This window comes from Cebus imitator, unplaced genomic scaffold (assembly GCF_001604975.1).
Source record: "Cebus imitator isolate Cc_AM_T3 unplaced genomic scaffold, Cebus_imitator-1.0 Scaffold465, whole genome shotgun sequence".
In the NCBI taxonomy this organism is placed as follows: Eukaryota; Metazoa; Chordata; class Mammalia; order Primates; family Cebidae; genus Cebus; species Cebus imitator.
This window is the reverse complement of record NW_016107780.1, coordinates 604166-620888: the sequence shown is the minus strand read 5'-3', so window position 1 is coordinate 620888 and position 16723 is coordinate 604166.

Genomic DNA, 16723 nt, shown 5'->3' with positions numbered 1-16723 from the left:
AAGACCCAATGGCCTCACTGCCTTATTATACAAATATTTAAGGAAGAACTAATACCTATCCCACTTAAAGTATTCCAAAAAATAGAGGAGGAGGGAATATTTCCAAATGCATTCTACGAGGCTTATATTACTCTGGTACCAAAACCTGACAAAGACACATCAAAAAAAGAAACCCACAGGCCAATATATCTGAAGAACATTGATGTAAATTTTTTAACATAACACTAGAAAATAAAATTCAACACTACATTAAAAAATTATTCATCATGACCAACTGGGATTTATCCCTGAAATGCAGGAATCATTCAGTATCTCCAAAGTAATTAATGTGATACATCATATCAACAGAATGAAGGGTAAAAATATTATGGTCATTTCAATTGATGCTAAAATAACACTTGATAATATTCAACATCTCTTCATGACAAAAACCCTCAAAAAACTGGGCATTGAAGAAACATACCTCAGCAAAATAAAAGCCATATATGACGGACCCACAGCTAGCATAATACTAAATACTTTTCTCTAAGATCTGGAACACAACAAGTTTGCCCACTTCGACCACTATTACTCAACAGAGTTCTGGAAGTCTTAGCAAGAGCAATCAGACAAGAGAAAGAAGGAATGGAATCCAAATTGGAAAGAAAAAAGTCAAATTATCTTTGTTTGCTGATGATATAATTTTATATTTGGAAAAACTTAAAGAATCTCCCAGAAATCTATTATAACTGTTAAACAAATTCAGTAAAGTTGCAGGACAGAAAATAAACATACAAAAATCAGTAGCAGTTCTGTGTATCAATAGTGAACAATCTGAAAAAGAAATTTTTAAAAGTCCCATTTACAATAGCCACAGATAAAATTAAATACCCAGGAATTAACCAAAAAAGTAAAAAGTCTCTATAATGAAAACTATAAAACACTGATAAAAGAAATTGAAGAGGACACCAAAAAAATGAAATCCAAAAGACCAAGAATAGTCAAAGCTATCCTGAACAAAAAACGTAAAGCCAGAGGAATCACATCATCTGACTTCAAATTATACTACAGAACTATAGTAACCAAAACAGCATGGTAATGGCATAAAAATAGACACATAGACCAATGGAAAAGAATAGACAACATATAAACAAATCCACATATCTACAGTGAACTCATTTTCAACAAAGGTGCCAAGAATATACACTGGAGAAAATACAGTCTCTTCAATTAGTTGTGCTCAGAAAACGGGATATACAAATGCAGAAGAATAAAACTAGATCCCTATCTCTCACCATAAACAAAAATCAAATCAAAATTGATTAAAGACTTACATCTCTGAAACTATGAAACCATTACAAAAAACACTGGGGAAACTCTCCAGGACTTTAGTCTGGGCAAACATTTTTTGAGTAATACTCCACAAGCACAAGCAACCAAAGCAAAAATGGACAAATGGGATCACATCAAATTTAAAAACTTCTGCACAATGAAAAAATTGAAAAGACAACCAACAGAATGGGAGAAAATATTTGCAAATTATCCATCTGGCAAGGGATTATTAACCAGAATATAGAAGGTGCTCTAACAACTCTACAGAAAGTACTGAAATAATCCAATGAAAAGATATGCAAAAGATTTGAATAGACATTTCTTAAAAAGAAAGCACATACAAATAGCATATGAAAAGGAGCTCAACATTGTTGATTATCAGAGGAATGAAAATTGAAACTACAATGAGATATCATCTCACCCCAGTTAAAATGGCATTTATCCAAAAGACAGACAGTAACAACTGATGGTGAGGATGTGGAGAAAAAGGAACACTTGTATGCTGTTGGTGGGAATATAAGCTAGTACAACCACTATGGAGAACAGTTTGGAGGTTTCTCAAAAAACTAAAAGTAGACCTATTATATCCAGCAATCCCACTGCTGGCTATATGCCCAAAAGAAAGGAAATCAGTATATCAAAAGAGATATCTGCACTCCCATGTTTATTGCAGCTCTGTTCACAGTAGCCAAGATTTGGAAGCAAACTAAGTACCCATCGACAAATGAACAGATAAAGAAGCTGTGTTACTTACACACATTGGAGTACTATTCAGCCATAAAAAAGAATGAAATTCTTCATTTGCAACAACATGGATGAAACTGCTGATCATTATGTTAAGTGAAATAATACAGGCTCAGAAACATAAACATCTCATATTCTCACTTATTTTTGGAGATAAAAATGAACACAATTGAACTCATGAAGATATATAGAGAATAGAAAGATGGTTACCAGAGGCTGGGAAGGGTAGCTGGGAAGTGGGAAGGAGGTGAGGATGGTTAATGGGTACAAAAAATATACAAAGAATGAATAAGACCTAGTAGTTGATAGCACAACAGGATGACCATAGACAATAATAATTTAATTGTATATTTTTAAAATAACTAAAAGAATAATTGGATTGTTTGTAACACAAAGGATAAATACTTGAAGTGATGGATACTCATTACCATGTGATTATTATGCACTGTATTCCTGTATCAAAACATCTCATGTACTCCATGAATCTATATACCTATCATGTACCCACAAAAATAAAAAAAAATTAAAATTAAAATAAACAAGTGCAGCTGATTTATTTAGTTTTAATTCTTTGTCTGTTCTAAATACTATATCAATAAGGAACCTAAAGCTCTAACTTTTCCAGCTGAAAGGATGTATGGTTCATGGCTTCAATTACTAGCCACAGAGATGAATTTATATTTATATTACACAACAAATTTAGACACCAGGAGGAGCAAGAGTATCATGAAGTCATATACTACTTAGTCACGATCAGCATTCAATATCACATTAGCTATTGCAATCTCCCGCTATGACAGGCTGTTCTGAATAACTTGATTTAGTTTGTCATACAGAGCAAATTCTAACATAACCTTCATCTTGTACTTCCCACTAAAGCTGAACACATCTTCAAATATAATAATAGTGTGATGAATAAAAGTCTTCATTTATTCTGAGTCAGAATACCATAACTGTGGAGAGATATACTGGTATCCTAAATATTAAGCAATTAATTTCAAAAGTTCTTTGACATTCTACTTACAAGTTCAAAATCAGTTGATCAGGTTGGGGCTGTCATAAGTTTCTTAGAAACATACATGGCTACCTTCATAGTAATAAGAATTATGACGAGAAAAATAACTGACAATTTGAGAATTCTGGAAGTACCAGGTACTATTTTCGGAAATAATTTAGTTAATCCTCACAGCAACTCTATGCAATTAGTCCCATTTGATATAGAACAAAAACAAAACTGTGGAGCAGAGATGCCACATAATTTTTCAAAAGTTAGAGTAAGAGGCAGTGACAAAGACCAAACCCAAGAACCTGGCTCTAGGATCCTTGCTGTTATTTATTACACAATTGCCTTTCAAATCCTCAATTGAATTATTGCCAACGAAATTATAATAAAAGTAAGGTCTAAAAAGAGAAAAGCGTCATATAAAGTTGTTTACTATTCTTCAGATTTTAAAAGTAAAGCAGAGAAGGGTAAACAAGGCGTAGGGGGAGGGGACAAAAAGGCTTCTTTCAATCTTTTCTTCTTTGAACAATTTTCACAAGTGTTCTCACCAGAGACCTTAGGCTTGTATTGAACAATCAATTTTTTCAAAACCTCTTCTGCATACAAGACTCACTCAATAATGTAAGAAAATTTCAGTAGACTTTATAAGAGTTTACAGATACATAATGTATCTATGTAAATATGTAGACAGAGATATAGGAATCCCAAATCTACATTCTTTCTCTAACCAGACATCCCTCCATGAAACATCTCTCAGTGATAATATTTATGCACAAAATACAAGGAAAAGGAGATAAATGCTTTACTTTTCGTCTGGGACTTTGATTTCAAACTAATTTAGTCTCCTAATCTACTAGCTGGACACAGAGATAACTACTTTTGCCATATCTAGAAGCAGATCCACTGCTGGAAACTAAATTAGGCTAAACAGCCTTTTTCATCCCTTCACACCTAAATTTACACCCAAATCCTAAATATTACCATTTAATGGCAAGCCTTATTTAGGACTCCCCTGTTATTGTTACTATTGCTCTTATACTTCCACCTAGGCAAATAAAATTTAAAATGCCATCTTCAAAGACTTTATTTATATTTCTCTGATATTGTATGAGAAAATTCAAAAATGTGCCAGGATAGAATAATTCAATTAACTTCATCCCCAAGATTCCTCTACTAAGTTGAGAATTAATTTCATAATCTGCTTCTCTGCTAGAATAAGGCTCAACTAACTTGCCCAACCAAGTTTAGCAGGCAATGTGAACCAGAATGTCCCAAATAACAGGATGCTCATAAAACAAAATTCCCCAAACTTTATTGCTCATTGTAAAATGTAATCATATAAGCTCTTTTCTGTTGTCAAGCTAATCTTTCTTTATAGGGAGAATGAGATCTAACTGTGGATTTTCTTTTTCTGTAATTTCAAAGTATCCAAGAGAAACATCTTTAATTATCTCTAGTGAGTTCCAGGTATATGAATCTCAATAATAAAAAAAATAGATGTCATACTTTGCATGATGACTTTGGCAAACACTGCACTCATCACAACAATCTGTCCAGATATTTTTATGTTTATTTTACAAATAAAGAGAATCAGAGAGTATGAACTACTTTCAATGCCACACAGCTAATTTAATCTTACCCTAATTCTTTTTCTTTCCCTTTCATTATGCTGCTTCATTTAAGCAATCTAATAACTCCCTTCATGTACTCAGAAGTATTCTTCCTCTTTCTCCCCTATTGAATCGATGAATGGAAAAGCATATTCTCAATCACAGCACTTGTTGATGGAGGCAGACAGTCTCTTCACCTTTGTGGTTTAGCTATTTTCTTAGCAAACATCAAAACTATAACCATATTTTAAATTTTGAAAATGCTTAATAAGAGGGTTTATTTAGTTCAATTAATTATGTTTACTCTGGGGTTATTTCCCCATTCATATTCTAAAGTGTTCCAATTTATCACATTACAAAGACTAATTTTATATTATAAAGTTAATTCTGGAAACCATCATTCTCAGCAAACTGACAGAAGAGCAGAAGATCAAACACCGCATGTTCTCACTCATAGGCGGGTGTTGAACAATGAGAACACATGGACACAGGGAGGGGAGCACTACACACTGGGGTCAGTTGGGGGAAAACAGGAAAGGGACGGTGGGGGGTGGGGAGTTGGGGAGAGATAGCAAGGGGAGAGATGCCAGATGTAGGTGATGGGGAGGAAGGCAGCAAATCACACTGCCATGTGTGTACTTATGCAACAATCTTGCATGTTCTTCACATATACCCCAAAACCTAAAATACAATAAAAAAAGTAAATGGAAGAAAAAAGTCAATTTACCTTACTGAAGAAACTCTTCATGAGCTAACATTTGCTCCTATGTCATTCTTATAACTCACTGTTTGTGTTATGTACTTTCCCATTCGATTTTTTTTTTTTAGCCTGTTTGTGTTCTAGAGTTATGGGTACTTTTCTTCAGTGACACCTAGCCATTGAAAGTTGACATCCAGTCTTGACAAATCATCAGTCTTCCAATTTAGAGGTGATCACTGTGACTCTGGATTCATCCTCAGTGTCAAATTTCAATGACTTCATGTGATGGTTTTTTATTTTTTTCAACAAAAGGTAAAGCATCTTACATATGTTCTTATTCCATAAAACTTCTGAGTCAAGTTAAGCATCTGCATTTACTCTCTAGTTGTGGATAAAATGTTTCAAAAGATGAACACAATTCAAACAAGAAAACATCCTTGTTCTCTACCAAATTTTACTGGGCAGTATATGGATTCACTCCTTATGATTTCTAATGCTTCTTGAAAATATAAAGTATTGGTATAAAGGAAGCACTTTCTGCCTTTAAAAAGAATTATCTGGCCTGCATATTGCTCGATTTTAATGTTCCCTTAAGAACTGAAACAGCATTGGGGAGTTTCCAAAATCCCACTTAGTTTGAGAGATAGTCTGTACAAACCTACACTCTTAAATGGAGATTTTGGATATGGGCTTCCTTAATGGAAGTTCTATATCAAGGACATATTAGAAAGAGACTGAAGTTTGATGGCACAATATAACACTCTCCAAGAAGCAGCTTTTGATTAGAAGTCTTTTTGCAATTAGAAGTGAGACTTAATTAATTCTGAATCCTGCTCTTTTTATGATATTCTAGAATACAACTGCTTTTCTCATATCAGGCCAGGTCTCCTTAATTTTGAATATGATTATATCAGTTATTTAAAAAATAAGCATTTTATTTATTTTATATAAAAAGGTAAGTATACAGGAATAAAGATAATTTTAATGCAGTTCAAAGGTCTGTTTATTCACTTTGAATTGAGCTGCAAAAGTAGAGAAATCACAATCTATTTGTGAAGATTCATTTAAAATACAGTCTAACTTACGTAGTGTCTAAGATTATGCAATGTTAATAGAAGGGTTAAAACAACTATCTTCAGACTTAAGTTGTTCCAATATAATGAATGTTTTTTAACTGGACCAATAAAATGTATTAGCTCTGAAGAGGATCTCTCATGAATTATCAGAAAAAAGAGAAAATTAAGCTCCCCAGCCTTCAAGTGGGAGAAAAATATTGTTTCTGGAAATTGTCCATCTCCTTCCTGCTGTTTAATTAATTCTCTACCTACTTTCACTTTTCTTTTCTTCTTTTATACTATTTCCTGACATAAATTATCTTTTTTCCATTGTTAGTTCTTTATCTTTCCATAATCTCTATGTTTGGAAATGTGGGCTTCAAGGTTAATTAGTAATTCCACGTGGAAATTTTCTGGTTAAATTACTTACAGACACATGCTGGAGTGTTGTATTTAAAGACAGATGGTAAAAATCATATGAGCACACCATGTGGCTGGTTCTGAATCCATCAATTTTCAGCTGAGGAGGCTAGCTTAAGCATCTGCAATCACTGGTAGACGAGAAAATAAAATGGAGAAGACTAGAAATTTTCACTTGTTGAAGATGTGGTTTTATTTGTTCTGATACCAAAATATACTGAATTTGAAAGTTCTTCAGATGGTTGTGGTATAAAGCACTCCTACAGAGAAGCGACTATTTTCTAAATATACATAGCTTCTTTCTTCAGAGTGGGAATTTAAACTGGGAGCCATGAACTTATACAACCATCTTTATGTTTTATTGTGCCAGCCAATAGAGGTACCCATCATATAGGATTCTTCATGACTTGGCTTCCAGAGTGATAGACTTAAAACTAATAATATCACCCATGGACTCTTATTTTAATTGTCCTCGCCTGGATCTTAAAATTTGCTACTGCTATTAGATACGTAGTCCTGCCCTAAAAGCACTGTGCCAAGAGTCAGAGAATCTTACCAAATAAAACCCCAAAACACAAAAACCTCTCCTCTGTTTCTGACAATTATCCAGCTTCACTTCATTCTTAGGAATTCAATTATTCCATCTGTGAAATCTTAACTACAAGGAAGGCCTCTCCAATAAAGCCGTTTGCTCCACTGAGTTCCCAGACTCTTTCAAGGACATGCATATCCCAGGCATCACTTACTCTAGCCATGGCTCAGGTGACCCTGACTCCTCCAACTCAGTGTGAAAGAAGGCCTATGTACCCCACCACACAAATGTAAAGCTGTCTGATTTTAACACACCAAGTTTATATGCTGACATAACCATATGTGTGCACAGACATGCACACACAGAGCCACACACATGCTCTCTCTCAATATTGATGAAAGTAATAATCCTGAGATATGGAATAATAGAATAATAGACTGCAATAAGTAAACATTAGAAGAATTAAAATTATAAAATGAAAGAAAAGCCAAACTGTGGAGAAAGTTTATGGGCAAGAAAGACAAAAAGCATCAGAGATGGAGAGCTGAGGAAAGGAGAGAAACCGGGATAAAGAACATCCGTTGGAGGAGATAAATGTTAGTGATCAGCAAGGGTATCAGAATGCACTGATAACTAGTAATATTACTTTCAGTACTAACTGATGCCTTCTTTTTAGCCTTCTAGACTCTGCTACTATAAATCCTTGAACCTACTCTATGACCTCAGAAGCTCTGAATTAAGCTTACTGAGAATGTTCTTAGAATACTTGAAGCATGAATGCTTCAAGAATATAAGACACAATCAAATTGGAACAAATCTTTCCCCAAACTCTTTTATATATCTTCTGTAGTCAAAAGAATCTTTTCTGCAGTTCATTAATTCTATACCTACTATGTGCTGAACTGGTTCTAAATGTCATCCATAACATAAGTGAAAGTGTTCTTTATCTCAGAACTTTATAAAGACAACTAAAGAAATAATTGACAATAACTGAACCCATACTACAAAACAAAACCTTAAAAAACATAGCTTTAAACATTATAGCAGACGCATCCTAAGATAACCCCCAATAAGTTTCTTAAGGATGTGTGATCCCCTTCCCAATTTATATAATCTCCTCACTTTGAGTGTAGGCTGAACCTGTGATTTCTTGTCTATAAATTATAGTAAAAGTGATGAAACGTAATTCCCTTGACTAGATTACATAATATGCCAGAGATGTTGGGATATCACTCCCATGATGACTCTATCTTAGCCAACTGAGTCAAGTCTCTAGGTGAGACCACAGCCTGGGCTGACACCTTGATCTCATGCCAGTCAGACCCTGATTGAAGGACTGACCTATATGTGTCCTAAGTACTAACACAGAAAAAGTATGAGATAATTATGTGCTGTTTTAATCTGCTAAACTTGTGGTAATTTGTTACATAACAACAGAAAACAAAAACAAACGTACATAAACCCATTATGAGTTGTTTAGTGATGACTATCCTAGACAAGAGGCTCTCTTAATTTTAAAAGTCTCACTACATATCATATCAAGCATGTTTTGTAATGCTTACCTCATGCATTAAGAATATTTTTATTGTAAATTTTTTAGAATTTTTATAATTTTGCTTGAGAATAAATATTTCATATTTTTCTTGTTATTTATTATCTATCATAAGACATAGCAGTTAAGTTGCAGTGAAACAAGTAAAATAATGTTATGCTTTGTGGATATTTCATTAAGAATTAATTCCTTTGGATTTTGCAGTTTTCTTTTCATATTACAGGGTTATTAAGTCATTTTTCAGGTTGCACATGTATTTGTAGACGTTCCAAAAGTTTACAGCCCTAGGAATTATGCCTATATCACATAATAAATAAAATGGTCCCACACAAAAACAAATTGTAAAAAAATAAAAGACCAGGTTCAGAAACTCACTTCTAATTATACTTCAATAAGAATTTTTGAAAGATTTCCAAAAGTTTGGCTAAGAAAAAAATTTTTCACTATTTTTTCTTCTCTTATCCTTTTTTTCTGTCATAGTCTGATGTAGTAGCCTTGTCAGATCATCCTTTGTGTGCCATCCTGATCATTATTCCATGTGAGTCTGCACTGGAATGATAGCACAATTGCAAAGGCATTTCATTCTTTCCGAATATAACGCTCAACATGATCACCCCACGTTGAGTTTTTATGAATTACTTATGGCTCCAGCTGTTCCCGCTCCCATTAGTTCCTTCACAGATATGTTCAAAAGCCGAAGTGATGGAGATCTTGTCTCTTTTAATTCTCTGAAAAATGACCGCCTGTAGTTACCAGTTTTCCTGGAAATGACTTCTTTACCTGGGCCACATCTTTGAGGCTTTCTGAACATTGCTTCTCTTTTCCGAGAAGAACTTGCTGTGTGGCAGGATTTTATAAGGCTTTGATAGGAAGATTTTAAAAACCCTTCCATGGTTCTAAGCACCTCACCCTCAAGACACCCCCTCCTTTCAATATAAACCCAATTCAGAAATTATTAACTCCATAACGCCTTCCTCACTGTGATAGCAAATATCATCCTCCCCCTACCCAAGCCAGGTTTTCACTGTTTACACTTTTTGGTTGATTCCGTGTGGCCTGAACTTTCTCAATCTTTCTTTAAAATAATGAATATAAAATTAGAAATAAAAGAGACCTCTTTATATATTTTTTATTGAATTTTAGGTTTTGGGGTACATATGAATAACATGCAAAATGGTTGCATAGGTACACACATGGCAGTGTGATTTGCTGCCTTCCTCCCCATCACCTATATCTGGCATTTCTCCCCATGTTATCTCTCCCCAACTCCCCACACACCACTGTCCCTCCCTTATTTCCCCCCAGTAGACCCCAGTGTGTGATGCTCCCCTCCCTGTGTCCATGTGTTCTCATTGTTCAACACCCATCTATCAGTGAGAACATGTGGTGTTTGATTTTCTGTTCTTGTGTCAGTTTGCTGAGAATGATGGTTTCCAGGCTCATCCATGTCCCTACAAAGGACATGAAATCATCATTTTTAATGGCTGCATAAAGGGCAGTTATCATGTGCCCAAAAAACAGGGACTCAACAGAACCTTCCCATTTAAACAACTAAACAGAAAGATAACGGCAGTGGATAATAACACTTGAAGATCACAAAGAGAAAGAGAGTAGCAAAGGCATTTGAAGTACAACCTGAAGGAACAAAGCATGGCAGAAGATTGTTAGAAAGTTCCAGGAAGTATTTGCTACATTCTATAAAAGGATGGTTGGATGTGTTTCCCCATATGTCAGTAAGAGGCATACATTTCTCCTGGGTTGTACACCAAGTTACATATGGAGATAGGCCTTGAAATCATTCTTGGCAGTAAAGGCAAGATGTGGCAAAACACTTGCACTATCAAATTGTCAAGCGAAGACATGAATAATAGAGTTTTAAAACATCCATTTTTTTTTATACTTTGGTCAAAATTAAATATTCAACTATATCAAAAACCTTTGATAATTCTACAGCAATAATAATAATGATAGTCATTTTTTACATTATTTTACTTAGCAATAAAAGGCAGTATAATGCAATGACTAGTCGACATGAATTTAAATCAGACAAATCTACACTGGAAATCAATCTCCTTCATTTACTGGAGGAGAGCCACTAGATGAATTAATTTACTTGTTTCTAAGCCATAGTATCATCATTTGTAAAATATAGGAAATGATAACTTTGGGGCAAAAAATAAAAGAGATAATAGATAGCACTTATCACAGGGCCTAACATGTGGTAGGCCTTCAGAATATGGTAGCAATTATTATCTACCTCAAATATCTTATAGAAAAAAATTATTTTCTACTTATATAATCACCTCATTCCAAAAATTATGTAGTTTTTAATCCACATGTAGCATATGAAAAGGGAAAAGTGAAGAAAAGGAAAATATAGTCAAATATACAAAGTTGAAGACATTGGTGAGGTAAAATATTATTATAAAGTCATATATATTTAGCTAGATATAAACAGTGGATTTAACTCAGAACTGCCTAGAAGCCAGTGTAAAGAGAAAAACACAAGTTGTATATGACTTAAAAGGTAAACAGAGAAAGACGTTGTTTAAAAGTAATTCAGATATTCTTAGAAAAATGTGTCATGTCTCTAGGTATTCATAAAAAAGTACACTGTAAGAGGCATAAAAGTTTCCCCAATTACTTTTCTACACCAAGATAAATAGAAAAAGGTTTTAATTTTCTTATCATGCCCCTCAAGTTTGGTTAATAGATGCCAAAATGCAGTTCAGTAAAATTAAAACAGTACAGTTTGGGTGTGTGTTTCACTGATGAAAACAATACACCAATAAGTCAGTCTTTGTAATAACCAACTTTGTGTAACACTTTAAAATCCTAGATTACTTTTAATTTTAATAGCCAGGTCAAGCAAGCATATTCATCCTCATTTACAGATAGCAAAATATCTCAAACACGCTCAAGATTTCCCCAAATTTATGCAGAAGAGAAGTAGCAAAGCAGAACCTTGAACTCCACCTTCTGTTTCTTAATTCCCTGCCATTTTCACAACCCTGCTATTGAATGAACTGAGCATGAGAACAGCATAAAACAAACTTCAGCCCTTATCACTCACAGGGATAGAAACCATTTCCAACAGCCTTGTTTTGATACACAAAAGCAAGATTTGAAAATCTTGTCCCGGCAGAGTTGTTTCCATGACACCTAACTTGGAGGGTTTCCCAAAGATAATTCTTAAAATGGGGGTTACCTATAAGCTATAAGAAAATAACAATTTTTTTTTATTTTCATAGCACTTTGTATTTCTCAAAAGATGTGAAATCTGATCATGGATGTTCTTAAATAAGATCCTTGTGCACAGAATAACCTTAATCAGTGCCCTTTTACAAATGCATCCACATGCTACAGAAATTACTCATACATTGAAGGAAAATAGTAGGTAGCAGCACCAATTTGCAAGATGACATTTCACGCACATGAAAGAAGAAATGGCAAAAGTGGGCAAAGATTAAACATTTTAAAAAGAAAAAAGAGCTAACAATCCATGTTCAGACCTTGGAAAGGATAAAGGTTCCCAACTGCAGTTTGAAATTTCATACTGCTATTCTTAAATGCAACCCACAATAAAGTACAAAATCTGGATTTAGGGAAAATATTTGCTAAGTTCTTAAATTATAGAATATTCTGGTTTCCACAAGATGCAAATATTTAGTCTGTCAATAATTAAGTTTCTGTGCTTCCTGTAGGCAGTTGTATAGGGATACAAGGTGGTGGTGTGAAATTCAACAGTTACTAAAACTGAGCCGCTCAGAATGAAAATGGGCTTTTTAAATGTTATTATCTAATATAGCTCTGAATATGGCAATGACCTAAGGATTATTAATATAGAAAATATGTCATTTGACTCCAACATTTTGATCCTAGCACCTCATCTTCTACTAAGAAAATATCATAATGAGGGTGACAGAATACATATAGAGCAGAATTTACCCAATTTTAACTAATGCTTTCTGGAACTGGTGCGCAGTATACAAAAGGAACTTTCATTATCTGGGTGATTTTCACCTGATGACAGGAACCTGACTTCACTGATTACCACAGACTTCTATCTGGTGGCAAAGCACCTTCCTTGTTCATCTCATTTAGACTGAGCTCTTATGCTATGGTCTGCTGGGAAACTATCTTGAAAATAGTCTGCCAAAGCCAAACACATAGCCTCTTAGACAAGGTAAATAATTTCTTTGTGGTAAATGAAAACACCAAAGATAACTTTAAAATTTTTTTTTAGTCATTCAATTTCAAATAAGTAAATAGACCTTAACGTTTAGTAGATATTTGGACCTACTAAAATTGCATTTTGGAAGTTATTATTTTGTTACTCAGACTGTATGCTTAATTTTTTAAAGGGATATGTTGAGTTTCTACTTAAACAACACAGAAAAATATAACACTCAGTGTACAGAAATTATTGTGATAATACATCCTGAAGTACTATACCTCCCCATGATCCTATATTTAACATGAGACATATGGGAATATAATGTTTTCTTTGCTTGTTATCTTCTTCAGCTTTGTTCCCTATCCATCTATGAACAATGTTACATAATTAACAAAGAGTAAATTTATGGAAGATGTAATATTTTTATCTAAATGCTCAAGAAGCTGGTTCCAATGGCAATGGAAAAGTTTATAGAAACACACTTGGTTCATTTTTTACTCACAAATTATTTTGGTTACCAAATATTGTTTTGACATATGGTACAACTTCTCGGTCTAAATGTAGACTATGCTCCTATGACAACCTAAGAACAAACACTTTTTCTCCTCTTGCCATTAAAATAGGTGCTGAGGATTCAGTGCATGGCAGTGCCATATTCTCATGGCCCCTGTATTGGAATGATGATATGCTGATGATAACTTAAAGCCTAATGACAACTTTAGATTTTATTTCTTTTCAAATTTGACAAATGTGGCTTTTAAATTGATTCCTTTTTGTTCGTGTGTGTGTGTGTGTGTGTGTGTGTGTGTGTGCACGTGTGTGTTTATGTGTGTGTGTGTGTCTGTTCATTTTACTTTGGTTCAACAAACATATACAGATTCTTCACCATACCCCAAGGACAGGGTTAGATTTTGGGGGAACCAAGACTGGGCTAGACCCTAGGAAACACAGTTTTTGTCCTTGAAGCTGTAACTTTCTAAGAAGGAGACTGATATATAAACAGAATGCTTTCACATAATGTGATAAGTGCTACAATAGGAAGCTTTGAGAAATGCTACTCTTCTTTAGGTGAAGACAAGCAGCTAAAGACAAAAGAGAAGGCTGGGCATGGTGGCTCACGCCTGTAATCCCAGCACAGGGAGGCCGAGGCCAGCAGATCATGAGGTCAGGAGATCGAGACCATCCTGGTCAACATGGTGAAACCTAGTCTCTACTAAAATTACAAAAAAAAAAAAAAATAGCTAGACATGGTGGTACATGCCTATAATCCCAGCTACTCCGGAGGCTGAAGCAAGAGAATTGCTTGAACCCAGGAGGTGGAGATTGCAGTGGGCTGAGATCACACCACTGCACTACAGCCTGGGTGACAATGCAAGACATTTATCGGAACAAACACAAACTTGGCCTTCCATGTAACTGAAGGCCTGCCATTAATCTGCACTTTCTTCTTGATGGTGCCTTGAAATATTTTCACTTGATTAAGTGATATGCTTAGTCTTACCTATGAAAGTAACTGTAGACGCAGATGTTTAGGGCATAATGGAATCTTAAGATATCATACAATCCAACTTACTCATTTTAGAATTGAGGTAACTTAAGGTTAGAGAAGTCCTGCCCAAGTTCCTGTTCAACCCAGTTAAATGCATCTTTGATCTATCTTAATAGCAGTCCACCATCAATGTGTCTACTCGCCAGTTCCAAGTCTCTTTCCTAAGCAGGTTGTTATCTTCAGAGCTGGACCATGACCATCCCCACCAACCTTGACAAAGCTCCCATCCTTATGTTCAAGCTGAATTAATGTATAAGCCATCCCTTTTCCTTTTAGTCTCACTTTCAATGCTGAGGATAGCCATGCATTGGCTTGATTAGATTCACAAATCTTTTGACTTTCACATAAATTTTTCTGTCTGTGAATGTGTATTTTTCTGAATTAGAAGCCATAGATTTATTCAGATTCTTAGAAGTTAATCACCCCAAATATTAAGAACCAACTTATTTAGAATATTAGAAGTTAGAACAATGTGATAATTTGTGATTCCAGAAATTAAACTCTTTCTCAAAGGACAAAAGTAGTAATATTTCATAGCGAAAACCTATGTGATCATTGAAAGAGTATTTGACCAGCCCATATTCTATCACTTTCTCTCTCTCTCTCTCAAGCAGTCCTTTTAGTCCTGAGTATTCTCATCTGAAAAATTTAAGTAACATCTAGGAAATTTGGAAAAGTCACTGTATTTCTATAAGCTTTCTGTATAATAGAAATAAACAATCATTATTTACTCAATGGACTGATCCATATATCTAAAAAATGTTTAGTGAGTAAAGATGGTTATGGACCATCTTTAGAGGCATATCAGTGAACAAAAAAAAAATAAAGCTATTTTTCTCATAAATCTTATGTTATAGGCTATGAATAAATATAAGACTAAAAGTATGGTAAAGATATACAAAGGCTGGTAAATTGGGCTTTGGGAAGTTTATAGAATTTTTATCTAATTGATCTTAAAATATGAGGCAAGAGCTTCAGCTGAAAATAAAGTGTGAGGTTATACAGAGAAAAAAGAAGAGAAAAATGTAAAATATTCATTTTATAGCATATGAGAGTAAAGTATAGCAAAAATAGTCGAGCAATATTGAGGAATCATTGGAGTTTTGTGGTTAAAGGGTTATAAGTCTGCATGATTTAAGACAAATAAATAGAAAAAAGAGAAAAAAGAAAAGGAAAAACAGGAGTTTCCACAATATACAACTGTTCAGGTTCTATTAGATAATAAGAGAATAATTGGATTTAGGCACAATCAGAATTTTGACAGATACATACAACAGAGGAGAAGGAGATGCTATAATTTGAACTTCCCTTCAAAACTCACATTGAAATTTAATTGTCATTGGAACAGTGTTGAGTTGGGACCTTTAAGAGGTGCTTAGGCCAGAAGGGCTCCACCCTTGTGCATGGTTTAATGCCTTTACTGCAGAAGTGGGCTCTGACAAAAAGTTGAATTTGGCTCATTTTCCTTCTCTCTAACTCATGTGCTTGCTTGCCTTTCTGCCATGGGATAATGCAACAGGAAGGCTTTTGCCAGATGCTGGCACCATGCTCTTGAACTTTCCAGCCTCTAGAACTGTGGGAAAATAATTTTTTAAAAAATATCCAGTCTCCGGCATTCTATTATAAAAACAGAAAATGAACTAAAGGGGGGGCAAGAGAGTTGGATATTGCAAGAGATTGATTATAGTGATGCAATGTGGACACTTAGTAAGAAGATAATCGGGAAAAAATGAGAATAAGAAGAGTGAATGAGATGTTTCTATGAGGTTGAAGAATTGAATGAGTCATTTTTATCTTTTTTGAAGGTGTTACAGTTCTCACAATAACCAGGTCAAATGACAAAAGTAAACACGGGACTTGGCAGCTAAGGAAGAGTAGAAGAAAAACTATTGGCGATAAGGAGGTCAAAGTACCGAGAGAAAAGCATACCAGCCATTAAAATACGTCCCACAAATCTCCAGCTGAAGGGATCATAATTAGCAGATGAACCCAGCTACTGTGTACCAAAATTCATCACCATGCCACACCAAAGCCATACTTCCCATGGGTTTCTCACAACCAGTGACTGAG